We start from the raw sequence: 21,620 nt of genomic DNA on the forward strand, positions 1-21,620 counted from the left end.
TCACACGTGTGTGTAAGTAGGATGACTTGATTTGAAACCATGTGAATAGGGTCACCGGCACATGGCGTTCAAAGGTGTTGATGGGATTAAACATGCCAACTAAACATATGATGTTTAACTGATCCCATAAAACTAGAAGTTGCAAAGGGTTGCAATTGTCAAACGTTGACTACCTTGTTAATTTGAATAGTAGGATAAGGATCACCTAACTACTATCTGAATGAAACGTTGGATTCTAGATTTTAATCATTAATTGTCTTGAAGACATAAAGGGTATTAAAGATTAAAATTAATTTATTGATATCAAAAATACTAAAAGTGAACTTTCTTAAATTGCCTAAATGTCCGCAATCTACAATCCACGTAACGAAATTATCCCACTCGTGCATAACCTATCACTAAGAGCTATACTTGATAAGGATCGTCTTAACCATAATAATTTTATGGATTGGTATCGAAATTTGAGAATTGTTCTCAAACAAGAAAAAAGGTCCTACATATTGGAAGATCCTATTCCCGATGAACCAAACATTGACGATTTAGATGCCTATGCAAATTCGTTAAAATACACCGAGGATTCGGTGTAAGTTTCTTGTCTCATGTTGGGAACTATGATTCCCGAGATTCAAAAGGGTTTTGAAAATCATGGGGCATATGACATGATCACCCAACTTAAGGAAATGTTCCTTATTCAAGTTAGGGTGGAACGCATTGAAAGGGTTCAAGCGTTTTATGCATGTCATATGAAAGAAACACAATCGGTGAAGAGGCGTCACCTGGAACCTTAAGCAAAGATTGCTAGAGGTAAGGGACACGTCAAGGGTAACGTCAAAGGAAAGCAAAAGCGGAACCACCCAAACAAAAGAAAAGAAGCTAAAGGTTAGCTTAAACGACTCGTGCTTTGGTTGTGGTGAGATAGGACATTGGAAAGGGGATTTTCCAACCTATCTCAAAGAGTTGAAAAACAAGAGGGATGCGGGGCAAACCTTGGGTACAACTTTCATGATCCATATTGATCTTAATGTTATTTCTTCTAACACATGGGTATTGGATACCGGATGTGGAACTCATATTTGCAGCTTATTGCAAGAGTTCAAAAGAAATAAACATTTCAAGAAAGGAGATACAAGTCTCTTCATGGGCAATGGAGCAAAGTTTGACGTCCAAGCCCGAGGAGATTATGTTTTGAAGCTTCCAAATGGTTTGGAAGTTGTATTGAAAAAAATTTTGTATTCTCCTAGTTTGACTAGGAACATTATCTCCGTTTCTCTTTTAAGACAATGTGGTTATGATTTAAAGTTTGTAGACAATGGTATTTGTGTTTTCATGAATGATGTCTTTTATTTTAAAGCGATGCCATCTAATGACATTTACGAATTAGTTCATGATAACACATCCTTTGATAACACATTGTACCAATCTAGCACCAAGAAACTCAAAGTGGATTTGAGTAAGACATGTCTTTGGCATTGTCGCCTTGGTCACATAAACAAGGGTCGCATAAGTACACTTCAAAATAATGGTCTTTTGGAATCAAATGATGATTCATTTGATGAGTGCGAATCTTGTTTATTGGGAAAGATGACCAAGGAACCCTTTAATGGAACTAATGAAAGGGCGAAAGACTTATTAGGTATCATACATTCGGATGTATGTGGTCCTTTTAGGACAATGACAAGGAATGGTGAAAGATACTTCATTACCTTTACCGACGATTATAGTCGCTATGGGTATGTGTTCTTATTAAGACACAAAAATGAAGCCTTTGAAATGTTCAAAGTCTTCCAAAATGAAGTACAAAATCAACTCAACAAAACAATCAAAGTACTAAGTTCCGATAGAGGAGGTGAATACCTCAATGATGCGTTTCTAGAACATCTTAGGAGTTGTAGGATTGTCTCACAACATACTCCACCTGGAACACCACAACATAATGGTGTGTCTGAAAGGAGGAATCGAACTTTATTGGATATGGTTCAATCCATGATGGCTAAAAGAACATTACCTCTATCATTTTGGGGTTTCGCACTGATCTCTGCTGCCCATATTTTAAATATGGCACCAACCAAGAAAGTGGAAAGGACACCTTTTGAAATATGGCATGGAAAGGTTCCGTCATTATCATATTTAAGGGTATGGGGCTGTGAGGCTTATGTTAAGATCTACACCCCTGATAAACTTGAAAGCCGTTCCACTAAGTGTATCTTTGTAGGATATCCCGAAGATTCGATGGGATATTACTTCTACAATCCAAATGAGCATAAAGTGTTTATAGCTCGCAAGGCTAAGTTTTTGGAAAGAAGGTTCCTTATGGAAGGAACTGATAGAACTTTGGAACTCGAGGAGGATCGAGAACCACAAGCCGATACACGTTTGGTTGACACTAGCAATCAACAAGAGGTTGTTGATGATGATCAAATGGTTGATCGGAACACACAAAGCGTTCGCAAGACTGGTAGAATTAGCACCCCACCTGAAAGATATGGATTTTTCATGGATGGATGCTACGTGGTAGATTTGTATGAACCCACCACATACCGAGATGCAATGTCGCAATCTGATTGTGATAAATGGCTGGAAGCCATGGCTGGTTGCTCCACCTCTTAATTCCAAACTGGTTGGAAGCAAATGGGTTTTCATGAAGAAAACTGATATGCATGGAAACTTGGATACTTATAAAGCTCGACTCGTAGCAAAGGGTTTCACTCAAACTCAATGGGTTGATTATGATGAAACTTTCTCGCCCGTGGCGATGCTAAAGTCTATTAGGATATTATTTTCCATAGCCACATATTATGACTATGAGATTTGGCAAATGGATGTCAAAACCTCTTTTCTAAATTGACATCTTGAAGAGGATGTCTATGTGGTTCAGCCCGAAGGTTTTGTCGATCCACAACATCCTAATAAAGTATGCAAGTTAAAGAAATCAATCTATGGATTGAAACACGCATCTAGAAGTTGGAATCACCTTTTTGATGAAGAAGTCAAGAAATTTGGATTCATCAAGAACGCTGATGAGGCTTGTGTGTACAAGAAAGCTAGTGGGATCATCATTACTTTCCTAGTATTGTATGTTGATGACATACTTTTGTTTGGGAATGACATTCCAACCATGGAAGGTGTAAAAGCCTGGCTTGGGAGTTGATTTTCCATCAAAGATCTTGGTGAAGCCGCCTATATTTTGGGAATAAGGATCTATAGGGATAGATCAAGGCGGTTGATAGGTTAGAATCAAAGTGCATACATTGACAACATCTTCAAAAGGTTCAAGATGGACAACTCTAAGAAAGGTTTCATACCCATTCAAAGAGGAACAATATTGAGTGCTTCTCAATGTCCAAGCTCAAAGGATGAGCAAGACAAAATGAATGGAATCCCATATGCATCGGCCATAGGATCCATCATGTATGCATGATATGCACTGGACCGGATGTGTCATGCGCTTTGAGCATGACAAGTCGATACCAACAAAATCCGGGAAGTAGCCATTGGATGGCGGTTAAGAGCATATTGAAATACCTTAGAAGGACTAAGGATATGTTTCTAATATATGGCTCTGGTGAGGAGGAACTCGTTGTAAAGGGTTACACGGATGCGAGTTTCCAAACTGATCGAGATGATTCTCGATCACAGTCGGGATATGTTTTCGTTATAAATGGTGGTGATGTCTCTTGGAAGAGCGCAAATCAAGATGTGGTAGCCTTGTCCACCACTGAATCTGAATACATCGCCGCCTCATTGGCAGCTCAAGAAGCTGCATGGATTAGAAAATTCACGGCCGATTTAGGGGTAGTTCATTCCATTCGGGACCCTATAGAGATCTTTTGTGACAACGAGGGTGCGATTGCTCAAATCAAGGAACCTCGTGCACATCAAAAGACTAGGCACATTGAGCGGAGGTTCAACTACATAAGGGTTGAAGTTGAAAAGGGAAAGATATGTATTCGCAAAGTTTACACTGATCAAAACATTGCGGATCCACTCACGAAGCTCCTTGAAAGGCCGAAGCATGAGGGTCATGCTTGCGCCTTAGGACTTCGATATTCTAGTGATTGGATTTGATCTATTTTGTATTTGGATATCAGAACAATTGTTATTTTGACTCATTCATATGATTATGGCTTATGATTATGAAATTTGAGTTATGTTCCATTTTAGCATGTTTAAATCCGTGAATAAGTTAATTATTCTAAATGTCCGTAGTCGTTCATATTTATGGGAACAAGTATGAAGGTAAGACTATTATGAACTTGGATTAGTAGATATTCATAGGGTATGAATATAGCAAGGGTTGCTGCCAAGGTTCATAGATATTTATTGGATAAATGTTGGACTGATCCGCCCTCAATTTTACTGCATGGAATCCTTGTGATTTGTGATCATAAGTAAATTTGAGTAAAGGCGAACATCATAGTATCCTCCGACCTGAGATACATATTGGGTCTTGATATTCATCGACTATTATAATTTGACTTAGTTCTTCGCTGCTCTGAAACATGTCAGTACATAAGGCTGATCTCAAGTGTAGTACAAGGTGATAGTGAGAGACGTATGTAGTCAATAGGGGATTTGTCCCTCTTATTCTTTGAGAGTGAGATGTCTAAGGCCTGCTAAGTTAAATCAACAAAGAATGATCATTCTGTGTCTTTGGATTTTACATGACATCCGTGACAAAAGGATAAATGATAGATTCACCTAAATCATTTCAAGTAAGGGACTTGAAGGGAATGATGTTATTGAATGGCACTTCGTCATACGTATTAGGGGTAGTAAACCGTTGTTAGGCGGTATTTGCTATTTGCATCAATCTTCTATGTATCTTGTGAAAGTGGGAGATTGTAGGAATCGGTCTGCCCAAGACACATATTAGAGTTGATGTGGCTAGTACGTTATGATCCAAGTTGGGTCATACCCAATAACAAGCTAGACAAACACCATAATATTTATTGTAGATATGATCTAACAAGTAAATATTAGCACTCATGATATTTAGAAAATGGGTTTCTAAATATTTGCACTTGAGAAATCGATAAATTATAAGGATAAATTATTAAGAGAGATTATCTTATGATATTATTTAAGTTGGTTAAATAATATATATATATATATGATAATGGTTGAGGTATGTTGCTCGAAACTTATGGCATATTAAAAGTGTTAAAGATCACAAAGTTTCAATAGACCTGTGACTAATACATGGAGTATTAGTAATGCGACTGATACATGGAGTATTAGTCCTGAGACTAGTACATGGAGTATTAGTCTATTCCAGGAAGAAAGAGAAAATAATATCTGGTAGGACCAGCCCACTTTTGGGGGGAAATTTCCCTCCCATTTGTTTGAAATATTTTTTCTTATTAATATCTACCTTGGGACACAACATATTAACACCAACCACATTACATGCAATTGGTAATCTCTCTCATCTCTTTCTTCTCTCCAAAATCGGCTCAAGGAAGAAGAACACAAGAGGGTTAATCTTTCAAGTGCAAGAGTCATTAAATCCTAGCAAGCAAGGTGTTTGTTGAAGGCTTGGAGGGTATACAAGCTTGAGGCTCTTCTCCATTGAAGGCTAGCCATTCAAACCGTCATCTCCTTCATCTTCTTGCCTCTTGAAAGGTTGTATTACATAAACCCCCTATGGTTGATAGTTTTGGTATGCATGTAATTCGTATATGGATCTGGGGCTTGGGTTTACATATAAAACGGGTTTTATATCAATCAATATAACAAGATTTAAAACATTTATAATCCGCTGCGTTTTTCATATAAATGGGTTTATATGGCTTTGATAATCTTGTTAAAACCCAACAGCCTTGAATCGTAGTCTTGTGAGACGTACCTTACGGTAGAAATATATCAATTTGGTACTCCCATTAATAGAGTTACTAGTTCTCATTCCATAATGGTACATTGAGGTTGCCGAGTCATCCCGGCTCCACGACAGTTAAGAATATTTTCTCAAGTCTCCATTCGGGTGTGAGTTGTTGCTTGTCGGCATAGTTGGTTGGTGTCGGTTCAAAGATTAGTTTGTCACAGCTTATACAAGGGTGGCAGCCAAAAGACTAGGTTATAGTTTCGAGAAACACAGTGTGAGTGGATGATGAGGACGAAATCCATGTGACAAAGATATTCGTACAACATTATATAGGTTATGAAAATGGGTATGCATGAAATGAAAAGATTATTGTGAGTCACGAGTTATAGACTAGACCCTCTAGTACGCTATAACCAATGGCTCTGATACCAATATGTCACACCCCGCCAAGGCGGAAGTACGGGTGAGTGTATTAGGATACCAATAGTATTAAGAAGCGTTTACAAATCATAACTTATTTTCAAACAAAGTTTGTTCAAAACAATTAGGAGATTTCTCGTATATGACCCTAAACATCGATAGGGTTATGCAAGAAAAATCCTCCAAAATGGTATCCTAATTATGCATTGAGATCCCGTCTTCATGATTCCTTATGAGCGTTGTTAATTCCCTGAAAAACATACGTTTAAAAAAAAAGTCAACACAATGGTTGGTGAGTTCACAGGTTTTGATACTCGTATGAAAATACATTATTCATAAATCGTTGAATCAGTTCGTAAACAAGTATACAATAATCTCTTGAAACAAATGCGGTTATCCTCCATAGACTAGCTAATTATACGAATTAATATGACGAACCCTGAGCCTATAACCAAACCACGACTTATAACCGTTTGCCCTGTTCAAATCTCACAGATGGAATATACGCACCCTGTTTCGATGCAATATCGGAGGTTAGCGCGACTAACCTAACATTAGGGGGAAATGTCAACGTCAATATTACTATTCGTATATTCATGTGGCTAACTCCGTTAGCTAATGGTTATAGTATGCAAGCAAGGGACTTATAGCACTACATAGTTCAACTCATGTTCGCATAAGGATTTTGTGTTTTGTTTCTAATTATCGTATATAAAAGAAGTTGTGTATGTTTTCCACCCCCGAATAAATAAAGGAGTAAAACAGTAAAAAAAGGGGGTAGTGAAACTCACCTCGTGATTTTGTGGTCGTTTCGCTAGCAATTTCAGATTAATCATAGCTCGCCGCCTTCACGCGTCCTAAACGCGTAAGGTCAGTTAGTTCGTTATTGACTCGCAAGCCGGTTTATGCTAGTCGCTAGCACCCAACTAGTTGTTCCAATGTTTTTTTGTGTCGGTTGCTTTCATCAACCAAACGTTTCGTTATCAAGTTTGTGTCGGTTGCTTTCACCAACCGAACGTTTCCTTATTTCGTAAGTAACTTTTCAGACGATAGTCTTTGGACGATCCGTTGGTGATAAGTTTTGAATATTGTTTTTGAAAACAAATATTTATATACTTATATAAATATTAAGAATATATTTTCGGTGTCGGTTTCATTTAGACACAACTGATTCATTTGATCGAGTCATAAATAAATATATATTACAGTCATATATATATATATATATATATATATATATATAAACTAGACAGGTGCCCGCGTGATGCAGCGGGAAATGCGGACTTTGGTAATCACATTACAAGTTTATGTGTGTTCATTGTACGGTTTGAAACCGTGACACGTTCAAACAAGATTTCAATTTTCAACGGGGTGGTTTCGGCATTCGACGACAAAAAACGTTACTAACGGTTTTGGCTCACGGTTTAATTGATAAACCATTAACACCATACCGCAAACACCCATACGTAAAATGTTGTTTTTTTAACTGAAAAAAACTATAGCAATTTGATACTCAAATTAAAGATAATAAAATGCTCGTTTTTATGGTGCAATGCTTCATGAAAAATATTAACGTATAAAAAAGTTATGACCGTTAAAATTTCGTGGGGGGGAGTTGTGTTAAAAGTGAAAATGAAAAGAGTATATAGGTAAAAGATTAAGGGCTATAGTTATAAGTATTCTTTAAATTTACAAAGGATGATTAAAGTTAAGGGGGCAAAATTGTAACTATATTTAATGATTTGAAGTTCACGTGATATTTATCTTTTAAAAGACTATATTGTCCTTTTCAACATGCTTTGTTGGGTTGTAAGTTATGCATTATAATTTGTACTTTACTTAAAAACAAGTGTCTTAATTTGCCCATCTTTCACTCATTATATATAGTATATATATATACATATATATATATATAAGTATTGTTTCTTTATGTCATGACAAATATTATAGTAAAATATAATGTAACTATATGTACGTTCATAACTATCCAAACCATCTTTCTATACCATTTCGGCCATTTAAACTGTAAAATAAATTTATTTTTACGTCTAACATATATACTTCCCCAAAATTTATATTTATGTAAAAACTATCATTTTGACACAAAATGTCGTCATTAAAAATAATACTTATTATTTTCATTTGAAAACATAAAACTAGTCAAAACCATAATTAAGTTTTATAAGATTGAATGAATGTATTCTATAATATTTATAAAATCTTCTAACAATATTGTTTGCACTTATAAATCATCAATTTGACATAGCTTTACACATAACCAATAAGCCGTGCTTTAGTCGTTTATATATTTTTATATATTTATTTTCCGTTTTTCATATAAACTCTAGCTTGTATATATATATATAAATACATATATATATATATTATAAAAATCCATCTTTTTAACAATATGAAGTTACATGCTATTTTTAGGACTTTGTAACACAATCTAAGTTTATCTTTTATAATCCCCATCTATATCAAAGGGCCCTTTTTAACTTGTATGTAAACACCATGATCATTTTTAACATGCTTTTAACTCTAGTTTTATAAAACTTTTCAAATCCTTAACAAGCTCTTATTTATCAAGTTTAAGTCTAAGTTTAGCAACATTAAACATATTAGTTAGTGTTTTGATCGTTGGGTGCTAGAGCTAACATAAACGCTCTTTATAACCATGTAAAGATCATTAAAAAAATTAGCTCACAATGCTTTAAGATTCGGGTTCATTTAGGATGATGAAACAAGAAGACATGAGTTAGTTCCCACTTCCAAAAGCTTGGCCTGCCAACTTCACGTTCCTAGTCGTTTCTTTAGATTAAAAACCGCTAATGGTCCTGTTGGAGGTGGGTTTTGCTGGTGGTGGTTTGTAATGTGACGGTGGTGTGTTCGGACCGACGTAAACAAGGGAAAGAGAGAAAGTTGTTGATGTGTACTCATCTCTTTGATGTGATTGTAATAATTGTATATAGATATGGCTCTTGATATTATAAAATAAATTGATGGTGCATGAGATTGAGTGTACTTGTTGAGTTTGAAAATTTGAAGCAAAGGAATGGGTGTGGCTGTTTGTGTCGGTATAGACACATAGAACAAGAGGTGGAGTTTTGAAGTTGGCATGAAGATATTTGTAATGATGAGATTTTATTAATGCCTCCATCCATTTTACCATGCCCATATGTATGTATCATATGTATAGATAATTTTATTTTTGTTTAGAATTCTGGCCATCTAATCAATTTAGAGTAGACGAGTTTAGTTTTCTTTTCTAGGTAATTAGAGATAAGACTAGGTGATTAATTAGAAGAAGTTATATGCAGGTTAGATGTTTACATAAGCCTTACAGATTCGTACACTTATGTGCTGATAATATAACACACAGTATGATTTTACAATAAATAATAATTGCTCATAATTTGTTTCGCATCCTCCCTCAATTATTTATAAGATAACTGTAAAGTAAAAACGTATAACCTCTATTCAGACCTTGTCGTTAGATTAAATATATGTATTAAAATCGTTTAAGAGTATTTCTAACGCTCGTATATGTTGGATAAATCCAAAAGTTCGAGTAATTTTAATTAAGAAAAATAAATTACTTATATGCAATGTTCATGCATATGTGGGCTTATGCTAGACTCCTTATGATTAAACTTGACAGTTTTAATCTATAAGGAATTAGCGTAAAGGAATCATGTTTAGGGATTGTACGGAAAATGACTTAATTTACGGGGTGTCACAATCGTCAAAACCAGAAACTGCTTCCCCTACATACACAGGTTGGTATGTTCTGAGGGCGAACAACAATTTTCCAACTCCCATACATGAGCGGAGCAAAAGGAGCTTGCATTGAGCGGAGCTCACAAACGCGAGAGAAAGCTCATCAACTCCACAGACCGCGAAGCCCTTTTCATATCAAGTCTGCTAATGAACATGACATCCAGGCTAACGGCTCCCCCAAGGAATTTCACACATAACACTGGTCTTCCAATCTCGCAAAGAAACACCCACTCATGCACCTTAACCCCATGGCACGATTGCCAAAATACTTATGAAACTCGGGAACACGGTGTAAGTTCAAGTTCAAGCCTCAGACGGGAAGCCCTCTTCCCTGATAATATCTAACGCCCTGTTCTTGAGTTTTTTTTTAAGGAGGGAAAGGAAAGGAAAACTAAGGATAATTAAAAAATGGGTGTTCATGAGTTTTTATTTAGGATGGAAAGGAAAGGAGTAGAAGGATTTAGGAGGGATTAAATTGATCTATTTTTCCAATAAGTTATCCTCCCATTTTTGGGTTTATTACCAAGGATAACAGAACCTAATTACAATATTACCCATAATCAAACTCATAATAAACTCATCTTCTTCTACCGTTCCGAGTTGAACTTTTTGGTCATCTGATACCGCTGGCACACCGTGTATTATTAATGCCAACAAATCATGGGTAAACCACGAATTTACATTTGAACCCCTGGACGCACGGGTGTGGGACGTCGGGTACATCTCGTCTGCGGGAACTAAAACCGAGTTCTTACCCATAGGCTCAATGATTGAGGAGGTATTTGGTGTTGAATCTTGGGATTTTGAAACCACAGATGATAACAAAAGCTCAAATTAGCATGGTAGTAACTAGTAAGCATGCTCAATTTTTGATTGTACAATTACGAAATTACCCCCCGTTAGTATTAGAAGCTATTCAGTTAAAGGGGTATACTGTACTTAGGGGCTGTCTGGCAAGTGCTGAACCATTAAGTGCTGAATGATTAAGAAGTTTGAATGATTAAGAGGCTCTGAGCCAATAAGTGCTAAACCAGTAAGTTTTGTTTCGTCTGAATGGCTCTACAGATTGACTATTATACCCCTCTGAACTATTTCATGCAAAATGAACTATCTATATTTTTTTGTTTCTATTTTCATTGAAACCGAATATACAAAACCCAATATACGCAAATATATATACCTAAATATGAAAACAATATACAAAAATGTTTCAAATATACAAAAAAAAAATCACAGTACCACAAATATATATGTTTAAAATTGAAAGTTATATACAACAACTAAACCAACGTGAACCAATGTCTTCATGCATGCAACCCGAATCGAGGTCTTCACCTGAACCGTAGAAATTTCCTAACAAAACACAGTTACATTAATAAATGGGTTCGACCCATGAAACCGTCCCGCGAAACCCATGAACCCCATCCGTGAAACTGTCCCGCGAAACATAGTTACATTAATAAAATAAAGCTTAAAAACTATATTAAAAACCCGCAAACCCGTGATATAATGTTCCAATCCCGTGTAGAGCCGGAACCAGCCCTTTATTAACGGTCCGATTTACAGGTACAACATTTTCCCTTTTAAGATTCCGGTCCAGTCCGCTTATATATATGCATTATTATATATTTTTTATACAACATACACATATATATACATATATTTACACTACATACTCGTATATAAGCGAGTTTTTAGTTGGCCCGTTAGATATAAATAAACAAAAAATTTGTGTTTGTTTATCTTTGTTCGGTAAGTGTTTGTGAACCATTCGTGAACACATTACTTTCTTAACGAACGAACATGAAAAAGGCCATGTTCGTATTCGTTCGGTTCGTTTACATGGCTAAACATATATATAAAAAAAATCTGCACCATGTAAAAGTTTCAATTATGTGATATTGAATGAATCAAAAATATATGACAATTGTAATAGTTGGACTGCAAGGGATGATGCTTGGATGTGCTATACTGCTATTATTGTTTTAAGTTGTATACCAATTCAATTGTTATCTAAATCTTGACATATTATTTAAAGAACTTTGGTTCATTTTATTTCAAAAGAACTCAAATTATGAGTCCATTAAATTAACACATGTTTCAGTTAATATGAAGAAAGTGAAGCTTACTATCGATAGATGCCAAAGCAACTTCATCTCCTAAATTATATCCCAATGGCACTACTAATTATCCAATAGGAGACACCAACCATTTTCTCTCATTTTTAGCTTATTTAGCATCATCTACCAAATCACTTCATCTGCAACAATCAATCAGAGTAGCAATTAACAATTATTAACATTTGCAATATATAAACCAATATTTTGAAAACACAAATTGATGCAAATCATCATTATACATAGCACCATGTTATGACCATCCAATCTTGAGACATCAACTGATGTAAAACCAGGATGATATATAAGAATATCAAAATATCATTTTTTTGTCTAACAAACGACATAAGAAAGATACGCGTAAACGAATCAGATTAGGCGTTCAAGCCAAATTTGATTTTGGATTCTTAAATTGCAATTATAAGTAGACCAATAATCAGTCAAGATTAATGTAACTAGCTTTCACTTTGGGTTTTAAAATTCTTTGATAGTTTAGGTTTTTTTTTTCAATTTTGTTAAACCTGAAAGCCGACCCAAACCTGAACCATTTGACTCGAAGCTAATATTAACGAAAGTATACATGGCCAATACCACTTTATTTCACTGTTTATTTCACCATTTTGATTAAAAACAATCCCTATTCTCTAACAATTATGAACCAATCCTAATAATCCAATTAATACGTGTTAAAAAATAAACACAGACATTTTACATTCAAGTTTCAATCGATTGAGTAAAAAATTCGCAAATTGTTATTGGAGAAAAAAATTTACCTGAGATGGGATCGATGGAGAAGATGTGTTCAAAGGGTGTAATAATCGATTGAGTAGCAACGCCATAGCAGTTGTATTTGGGAGGGAAGGAGTGATAGCATAAGGTTTAAGGGCTGGGAGGGATGAACGAACCTTGTATATTACTTTAGGCTTAATTTGGTCTGATTTCTCATTCAGCAAACATGTTGTATCTGAGCCTGAATGGAGCCATTAAGAGGTTGTGATTATCTCAAACAAACACTCTGGATCTGAGCGATTCAGATTTCACCTCTGAATGGTCTGATTCTGAGCCTTTCCAAACAGCCCCTTAGTTAAGAGGTTCACTCATCATTTTGCAAATCTTTGTGATATGTTTTTTTGTAATTATCAAAGGCTGGACCTGAAAATTAGTAAGTAATGGAGGAAAATTGAAGTTAGCAGAAAAGGTTGTTGATTGACTAAGAATTGTTGTAAACATTTTTTTTGTAACAAATTAATACACATTAGGTTATGACCAAAATGGTTTTGAGTTGAACTTTTTTGAAACTAGTTGGTTGCATTTCTTGTAAAAACTAGTTGGTTATTTTTTTGAAGATGATTGCTTATTAAAAGTGTGTGTGTATTTTTGGAGACGATTGCTTATTAAGGATGAGGGGTAAAATTGTAAAAGTATTATTTTCCTTTTCTTTTCATCCAACTTAAGAACGTAGTTATCATTTCATTTCCTCTAATTTTCTTTCCAACTTAATAACACACTTAATTAAAAAAAAATTTCCTTTTCTTCCCTTTACTTTTTTATTCTTTCCTCTCCTTTCCTATTTTTTATATGGTTAAAAAACTATAAGGACTAAAGGTTTAGTAACCTCTCACATCTCTTACCTGGCATCTGGTTGACTTTGATTGAATTGATGATACAAGGAACAGGAAGTAAGTAGGGTTGGTTTTAGGGGGAGGGGGGGGGGGGGGGGTGTTGTTCGCTGGTTTCGCAATCATAGTCATCGCCGCTCTTCCAACCCTAATGCTCAATTGCCCTTGGATCCTTCTCAACTTAACCTTATCACTGTCGCCAAACGCATCTCATCTTCCTCTCCCATGGATCATAACACAAAGGTACTAATTGCTCATTACTTATCACACTACTATAACCTCACCTCATTGGGTTATGTAAACTCAAGTAGATTACACCAATGAAACCCAAACTTCAAACCATAGCAACGCATTTTCTTTCATATTTATACATGTCAAAATACCCTGCCTAACGCATTTGATAACAATGGCATGGGGTTAAGAGTTGGGATTACCTAAACCCGGCCATCCTGTCAGTGTAGTCAGTATTTGTAAATCCTTCTATAATGTAATGTGAGACGAAGGTTTCGTCTTAGAATACCATGATCTGGAGGGAGCATTCTTGGACTATGATCAACAACTTCCGAATGTGAGACATTGAAAGCAAGTATGCTTAGAAAACATACGAAACATTGTTATCATATATTTTGCCTTTATAAAAACTATCTGTAGCTTAATCCGATGCCTGTTTTATGCTGCTATATATCAGCTTGGAACAGAATTTTTCACAGAATATGGGGAAGCTAGTTGGTACCAAGTTCAAGAAGTTATAGGCAAAGGAAGCTATGGCGTTGTGGGCTCTGCAATTGATACCCACACAGGAGAAAAGGTTGCAATTAAGAAAATAAATGACGTATTTGAACACGTCTCTGATGCCACGAGGATTCTCAGAGAAATCAAGCTCCTTCGTTTAATTAAACATCCCGATATTGTAGAGATTAAACATATTATGCTTCCTCCTTCTAGAAGAGAGTTCAAGGATATTTATGTAGTTTTTGAATTAATGGAATCTGACTTTCATCAAGTTATCAAAGCCAATGATGATTTGACACCGCAACATCATCAGTTTTTTTTTGTACCAGCTTCTTCGTGGCCTTAAATATATTCATACAGGTTGGTTTTTTAATCATCACAACTTCTTGTGAATATTGTGAATGGTTACTTATGTTATTGCATTTTGCAGCAAATGTGTTTCATCGTGATTTGAAACCAAAAAATATTCTTGCTAATTCGGATTGTAAATTGAAGATTTGTGATTTTGGGCTTGCTCGGGTATCGTTTAATGATGCACCATCTACCATATTTTGGACGGTAATTGTGTTTATTTTATTTTCTTTATAATCTTGGTATCACCGGTCATGTTATGTTATTTTATTTTACTATTATTAATGCAGGACTATGTTGCAACCCGATGGTATCGCGCTCCCGAACTTTGTGGCTTCTTTTTCTCCAAAGTATGTTTCTTTTCTTCTTTTGTTTTCGTTTAGTTATATATGTCACAACTTTCGGTTCATTTACTTGTAATGGGTTGATTTGTGCTATTTTATTTTATTTTATCTTTAATGGGTCAAACGGGTTGAAACTTTACCACCAAAGTCTTTTTCGTCCAGACACTCTCCTAAATCAGTTTTTTTTAAAGTAAGATTATATTTGTTATAATTTTATAAATAACTTACAAAAGATAGAAATTTATTCACGGGACCGTCATTCGTCATCCTCACATACAGTTAGGGGCATTCATCAGTTTGGTTTCCAGTTTATTAGGTTTAGAATTTTATTCGGTTCAAAATTGATTTTTTAGCTAATAACTAATTTATAAAGAATAATCAACTTATATAAATTGTATTATAATCCACTAGTAATATTTAAAGATAGTATAATTTCTTTATCAAGTAACTAATTTAGTTTATTAATGTATAAAGATAGTTTACTTTGGCTGAATTTTTCTATTAAGTAATCTAGTTAAATTATAGTATGGTACTAAGATTAATTATGTTAGTATAAGAAATTGGAGTTAGGATTTTGAAACATACGGTTGGCAAAAAAAGCTTGTGAAGTACCGAGTCCATCGTATGTGACATTTCTTTAAAAAAAATATTATGGATATTTGGTTATAATCATATACAGAGTTTTCAACCGAAAACCGAATTTGTTTTTGGTTTCGGTTACAAACTGATCCGAATAACTTAATAAGAACTCGGTTCAGTATTTTTCGGTTTCGGCCAAGTCTGGTTTTCGGCTTACTCGATTTCAAACTGGATAATGAACACTACTACCTACCGTCTATAATTACCTGTTTGACCTGCTCGTTTTCTATTGTACTATACTCCAGGTGTCGATATATGGAGCATTGGATGCATATTTGCTGAAATGCTTTTGAGGAAACCGTTATTTCCTGGAAAGAACGTGGTGCATCAGTTGGATCTCATGACTGATTTGCTTGGCACTCCTTCCTCTGAAACTATTGCAAGGGTTCGTTAAATGCCTCTTCTATTTCTTATATGTTTTACAAATCAAATTATAAATATAATGAAAATGCAGATCCGTAATGAAAAAGCTAGAAGGTATCTTAGTAACATGCGTAAGAAACCGCCTGTTCCTTTTTCACACAAGTTTCCTAATGTTGATCCATTGGGCCTTCGCCTACTTCAACGCCTGCTATCGTTTGATCCAAAAGATCGCCCAACAGCTGAAGAGGTACGTTATTAACGGGCCAATATGTGTTATTGTTTATGTTTGATGGATCATCTATATGAATAATACACAAACAGAAGCTTTAAAGGACATGGTATCTTTTACAGGCGCTAGCGAATCCATACTTTCAAGGGTTGGCGAATGTGGAGCGAGAACCGTCAACTCACGCTATATCGAAGCTTGAGTTTGAGTTTGAAAGGAGGAAATTGACAAAAGATGATGTTAGAGAGTTGATCTTTCGAGAGGTTTGTATGACCAAATGACTAAAGTACCCTTGTGGACCTACATTATAACGTTTATAACAATTGGCAAATAAGTAATTCTGGTTAAAAACATGCCAGAAAGGGGATAGAGGGAATAGTTATAAGTAACGTGATTAGGTTCATATGCACTAATTGCTTGCTAACATTGGTCTTATATATATAATATCAGATTCTAGAGTATCATCCTCAGATGCTTAAGGAGTATTTACGGGGTGGAGAACAAACCAGCTTTATGTACCCGAGGTGATAAGCTTTATATGGTTTTTCCATCATTTATTTTTTAATTTTATATGAAAATTAGAGGTGCCAAAACGGGTCAAAGACTCAAAAATGAGTACCTTTTGGATGTTCAAAACAGGTTGTGTCACTGTTAAAGGTTATTACAGAAATTAAATTTAGTTATTATCTGTTTTTTTTACTTTTGACCTCTTTTCTCTGTAGTTGACTTTTTCTAAGTAACTCAGTTGATCTGTTACATAGTCCAAATATATAGGAAGATGCGTTGAAATTGCCACTTCTGCATAGAACATGTTATACTGCTGACATGTATCTTTGGTATTTGAAGTTTCACCAAATGATATGCTTACGATTTTTTAATTCAACAGTGGGGTTGATCGATTTAAGCGACAATTTGCACATCTAGAGGAGCATTATGGTAAAGGCGAGAAAAGTAGCACCCCACCTCTGCACCGGCAGCATGCTTCACTCTCTAGGCAAGTTACTGTATTGAGATTATTCTCAACAAAAACCATAAAATACCAACATAGTGTTTTTTTCTCGTATAAGTCCCTTAACAATATTTTGAACTTAAGACCAACATGCTCGCTGTTCTTTTTCTCATATAAGTCCTTAAACTATATTTTGCACATAAAAAAACCAACATACTTTCTGATCTTTTGTATCACAAAAGTCCCTTTACATGTTAAAATTTGAAAAAGAATATATCTCTTAATAATGATTGTATGAAATTATGAAAACATTATTTGAAAAATTACATTACAGTACCAATTCAAATCATTTGTTTATAACTTTTAAAGATTTTAATTTATACAACCATTTTTATAAGTTTTTAGTTTTTTATTTTATTTTGAGTTACACTTATATCATTATTATTTTGTTTCTGAAAGTTTTGTTGAATTAAAAAGGGAAAAGAAAAGATGAACATTGAATGAACTTTGGTTTGTCACGTGTCATTTCAATACTTTCCTCACGTCGTATTAATAAGTAAAAAAATCACAATTTTGTTCAAATTAAACATGCGGAGGGACTTAATTGTGTAGAAAAATTGTTAAGGGACTTATGTGAGAAAAGAAAGAAATTATAATGGTTTTTTATAGTGCTTGCCCTTTGGATAAGTAATTCTAAAATTAATGCTACAGTTTACGGATAAGTAACAAGTGCATCTGTTTCTTTCTCATTACTTTTGGTTATCTTTTATGCACATGCATTATAAGTGGTTTTAAACATGTTCTTTGAATTTTGTCTTCAGAGAAAGAGTTCCTGCACCGAAGCCGGAAGCATCTGCTGCAGGTAAGGAAAATGGTATTGAAACTGCAGTTGAAGATGGAGCAACCGGTGCTCGTAGCTATTTAAAGAGTGCCACTATTAGTGCTTCCAAATGTGTAGTAGGTACCAAGGAACAACAGATCCCTCGGTATGCAAACATTGATTTGCCATTTTATTGCTGTTATAACCTTTTAGTAACAAATGTGATCCCAAGGTACCTTTGAGTTAATATTTTTAAGGTACTGTTAAATGGTGCAGGAAGGTGTTGAGCATCAAGAGGAGGTTTATGAGTTAGCCCAAAAGGTTGCAGGTCTAAAAGCCTAAGTTTATTTAAATTAGGCATTTGGTGTAGTTTAAATCTGGTGGTTTCCACATGTTCACATTAAACTCTCTTTAGCTTAATTGACATGTTGGTCCATGTGTTATTCGACTGGTGAGTGAAAACCGGACACCAGCCTGAAATGACAGGATCATGGTTAATCGATTTGCGATAAGATGACAGCAAAATTGTTACTCGTAATCGAAGAGCAGCAAGCTATTAAAATCGATATTACACACTAGTTGCAAGCTTGCTTACTAACTGAATGCAATTGTTTTTTTCATACTTGAATATTTCATGTCAGTTTACTAACAAGATCTTATGAGCCTGATATCAATTGTAAGGGGGTATGTTCCACTGGCGTATTGTTTTTAAATTCATCATTGTTACCGAAACCCGCTTGGTTGTACTAGGAATTTGAATTGCAGTGCTTCTTCGATCGAGGGTGTTTGCCTGCAGGAAACGGACTTTCAGCCTCGTCACGGTGATGGCTGGGTCGCTGGGTGGTTCTGTCTATGACAGGGCTATCGCGTAAGAATTAATGTGTTTCTAACAAGTATGAATGCACATAGTAGAGTTATCGTGGGTGTATTTTCCCTTGTTTAGTTACGATAAAAACTAGATTTGGTCATTGGGTGGAAATGAGGCGATATGTTTCAGTAAATTCGCTCAAACATCTTGTGTTTTGCGGTTGCGTATCTGCCATATTCTAACTTCTTCTAATCCCATTTATGCTTCAAACATGTTTTTGTTAAACTCTCAAATCAAGTGGCCTTCATATGCTCTATCATGTTACATAGAATTATGCATGTGCACATGACACACCGTATTCTATGGAGTTTCCTTGCATGTGTTGGGTTTTACACTACATGCTGTCATTTGATTGAGATCGTCGAATCCTAGCAACTTTTCCGGATATTTGTGATATTTTCTTTTTGGATATTGAGGGAACGTAAAGGATATGACGGACGTAGCGCACTTGGTATATATGCCATGTCATCAATGAAGTAGCTTGTGTTTCTCTAAACTGAAATGAAGAACTGGGTGCTACTCCTGTGGATGCATATCAGCGACTAATCAACTAAGTTTATGTTGCTTGAACTCGCTACTCCAAACAGACCATGCTAAAACTATAGATCTTGAGATGCTACCCACATCAACATCATTGTTGTTACAGGATGATCACATCACATGTGTTGACCGCGTCATGCCGGAAGAGCCATCAACTGATCCATGCCAATTGTTGAATGTTGCTCACGGTCGGTATGCTTATGGCACATAAATATAATTGATGGCTTTGTAGATTACCTAAGCGGTTTTACTAGACTTCCTTATTTGACGAAGTGCGGTGGTGACCTTTTGAAAAGTAAATCTTTTTTTCCCCCTCTAGCATCGAACATCAATAAGAAAACCACACCTCACATTCCAAATTCTTTTACAAATTCGGAACCAAAGTTTGAAATGGTCTTCGGTATAAAATGGCTTTCTCGATCAAGTAGTCACGACCTGAACTCTTGATGGTGGCTTCACCATCTCTTTGCAAAGGGATCCTCAAAACCTAGGCTAGTCATCGACATCATCGTCTAAAATCCTGATAAAAATGGTATTGAGTGCTTGAAAATTAATCAGCGCTACATCAACGGATGATTATTTATAATATTTGTATATCATTTAGACCATATCAAATATCCCAACACTTAGGGTATGATATTGTTACAAGAGCAAATTAGAATCGGAACGGGTCGATACAAAAGGGTTAAATTAGCTCGGTTGATGTCGGTACGATTTTGAGTCGAAAGGGGTCAGGTCAGAACAAGTTTCAGATTGGAACAGCCCCGGGTCATAAAGGGATTAGATCAAAACAGGTTGGTTTAAAAAATTATCAATTTGAAATTACTGTATATTTCAGCTTTGTTTCTTGATTTTCTCCACCAGTTACACGCTTACTGCCTTGGTTCTAAACTTACATTTAAGAAGACTTCAAGAAAATAACTTTGCCCGGAAGACAAAATACCTTGCTAGATTAAGTAAAAGCTTGCTGGGAGGCCTAAGTGTGCTCGGTTTCGATACTTAGCCATTTTCAGAGAGGTTGAGAAGATTCCAATCTTTATTAGGTCATTTCCTCATTCCAACAATCTCCCCCTATATTGGAACACCTAAGTTGTACCAAAACACCTCTTTAGGTTACATACACTTATATAAATACACATCAATTTTCAGAAGGAATTTACATATCAAAAACGAATATATTACAACTTATAAATTATGTCACAAGTGTTGGAAAAATGGTCGGTTCGGGTCAAGTCAACGCGGACCGACCCGATTGGGTAAGAGTTACAACGAGGGTAACGAACACCGAGTCCATTTAAATTGTTTAATGGGCTAGACACAATCAGTTAGCAAGATAGGATGGTGGATTATGCTTTAGTTTGGTAATTGGGCCTAAAATCCCAATGGATTTAAGTTGGTTAAACCTTAATTATCTTTCTATAAATAGATATATCCTTATTATTATAAAAGAGAGAGCTTACCATAAAAACCCTAATCACCACCATCAATTCCGGTGCCGTTTTCCGACAATTGTTTTTACAGCAGCCACTTCCGGCCACCAGAATTTCGCGTCGCCTTCTTCTCCGGCTACTGGACATCACATACGACCACCACAACCTCTACAGGCCGCCTGTGCTGTTCCCTACTTCTGTCCGTCTGTTCTCAGCCGCCGTTTTTCCGGCGAACCCAAGCGTTGTTGCTGCTGCTATCTGACACCGTAGCTGCTACCTTCAGCGGCTGCTGTTCGCGACTGCCTTCATCAGTCACCACCAGCTGCTATCTGCCGCCGCCGTTTGCTGACGCGCTGCCATCAATCGCCGCCGCTTAGTTGCCGGAAGTTGTTAGTCTCGGTCCGTTCGATTGTGCCAACATCTAGCAACGATTTGTTAACTCTCGGTGTCTCACCCGGTTTGTGTATAACCGAGGTATAAAGCTAATCTTTTATCTATGGTTGTTATCGTTTATTATTTCGTGCTCGTACAAGTTGTAACCGGATCCTCGTTTTGGGTTTCGGGCTCGGTTTTACTCGTTTACATCCGCTGCGTTTATTTG

The 21,620-nt window shown here is 35.8% G+C and overlaps 1 pseudogene across 1 annotated transcript in view; it reads left to right on the top strand.

Moving 5' to 3' along the window:
- The window catches only part of LOC143590094 (mitogen-activated protein kinase 9-like), a 31,240-nt pseudogene extending 12,717 nt beyond the window's left edge, over positions 1–18,523 (top strand). The window contains exons 2-13 of the transcript XR_013145404.1: positions 13,815–14,000; positions 14,446–14,849; positions 14,920–15,047; positions 15,131–15,190; positions 16,059–16,208; positions 16,278–16,433; positions 16,538–16,675; positions 16,863–16,936; positions 17,299–17,406; positions 18,183–18,347; positions 18,395–18,413; positions 18,458–18,523. The product of XR_013145404.1 is annotated as a mitogen-activated protein kinase 9-like (transcript). The remainder of the gene's footprint in view (positions 1–13,814; positions 14,001–14,445; positions 14,850–14,919; positions 15,048–15,130; positions 15,191–16,058; positions 16,209–16,277; positions 16,434–16,537; positions 16,676–16,862; positions 16,937–17,298; positions 17,407–18,182; positions 18,348–18,394; positions 18,414–18,457) is intronic.
- The last annotated feature ends 3,097 nt before the right edge of the window (positions 18,524–21,620 follow it).

Source organism: Bidens hawaiensis, unplaced genomic scaffold (genome assembly GCF_021521415.1).
Source record: "Bidens hawaiensis isolate Kalapana, Puna unplaced genomic scaffold, B.hawaiensis_p1.1 tig00038163_1, whole genome shotgun sequence".
NCBI lineage: Eukaryota > Viridiplantae > Streptophyta > Magnoliopsida > Asterales > Asteraceae > Bidens > Bidens hawaiensis.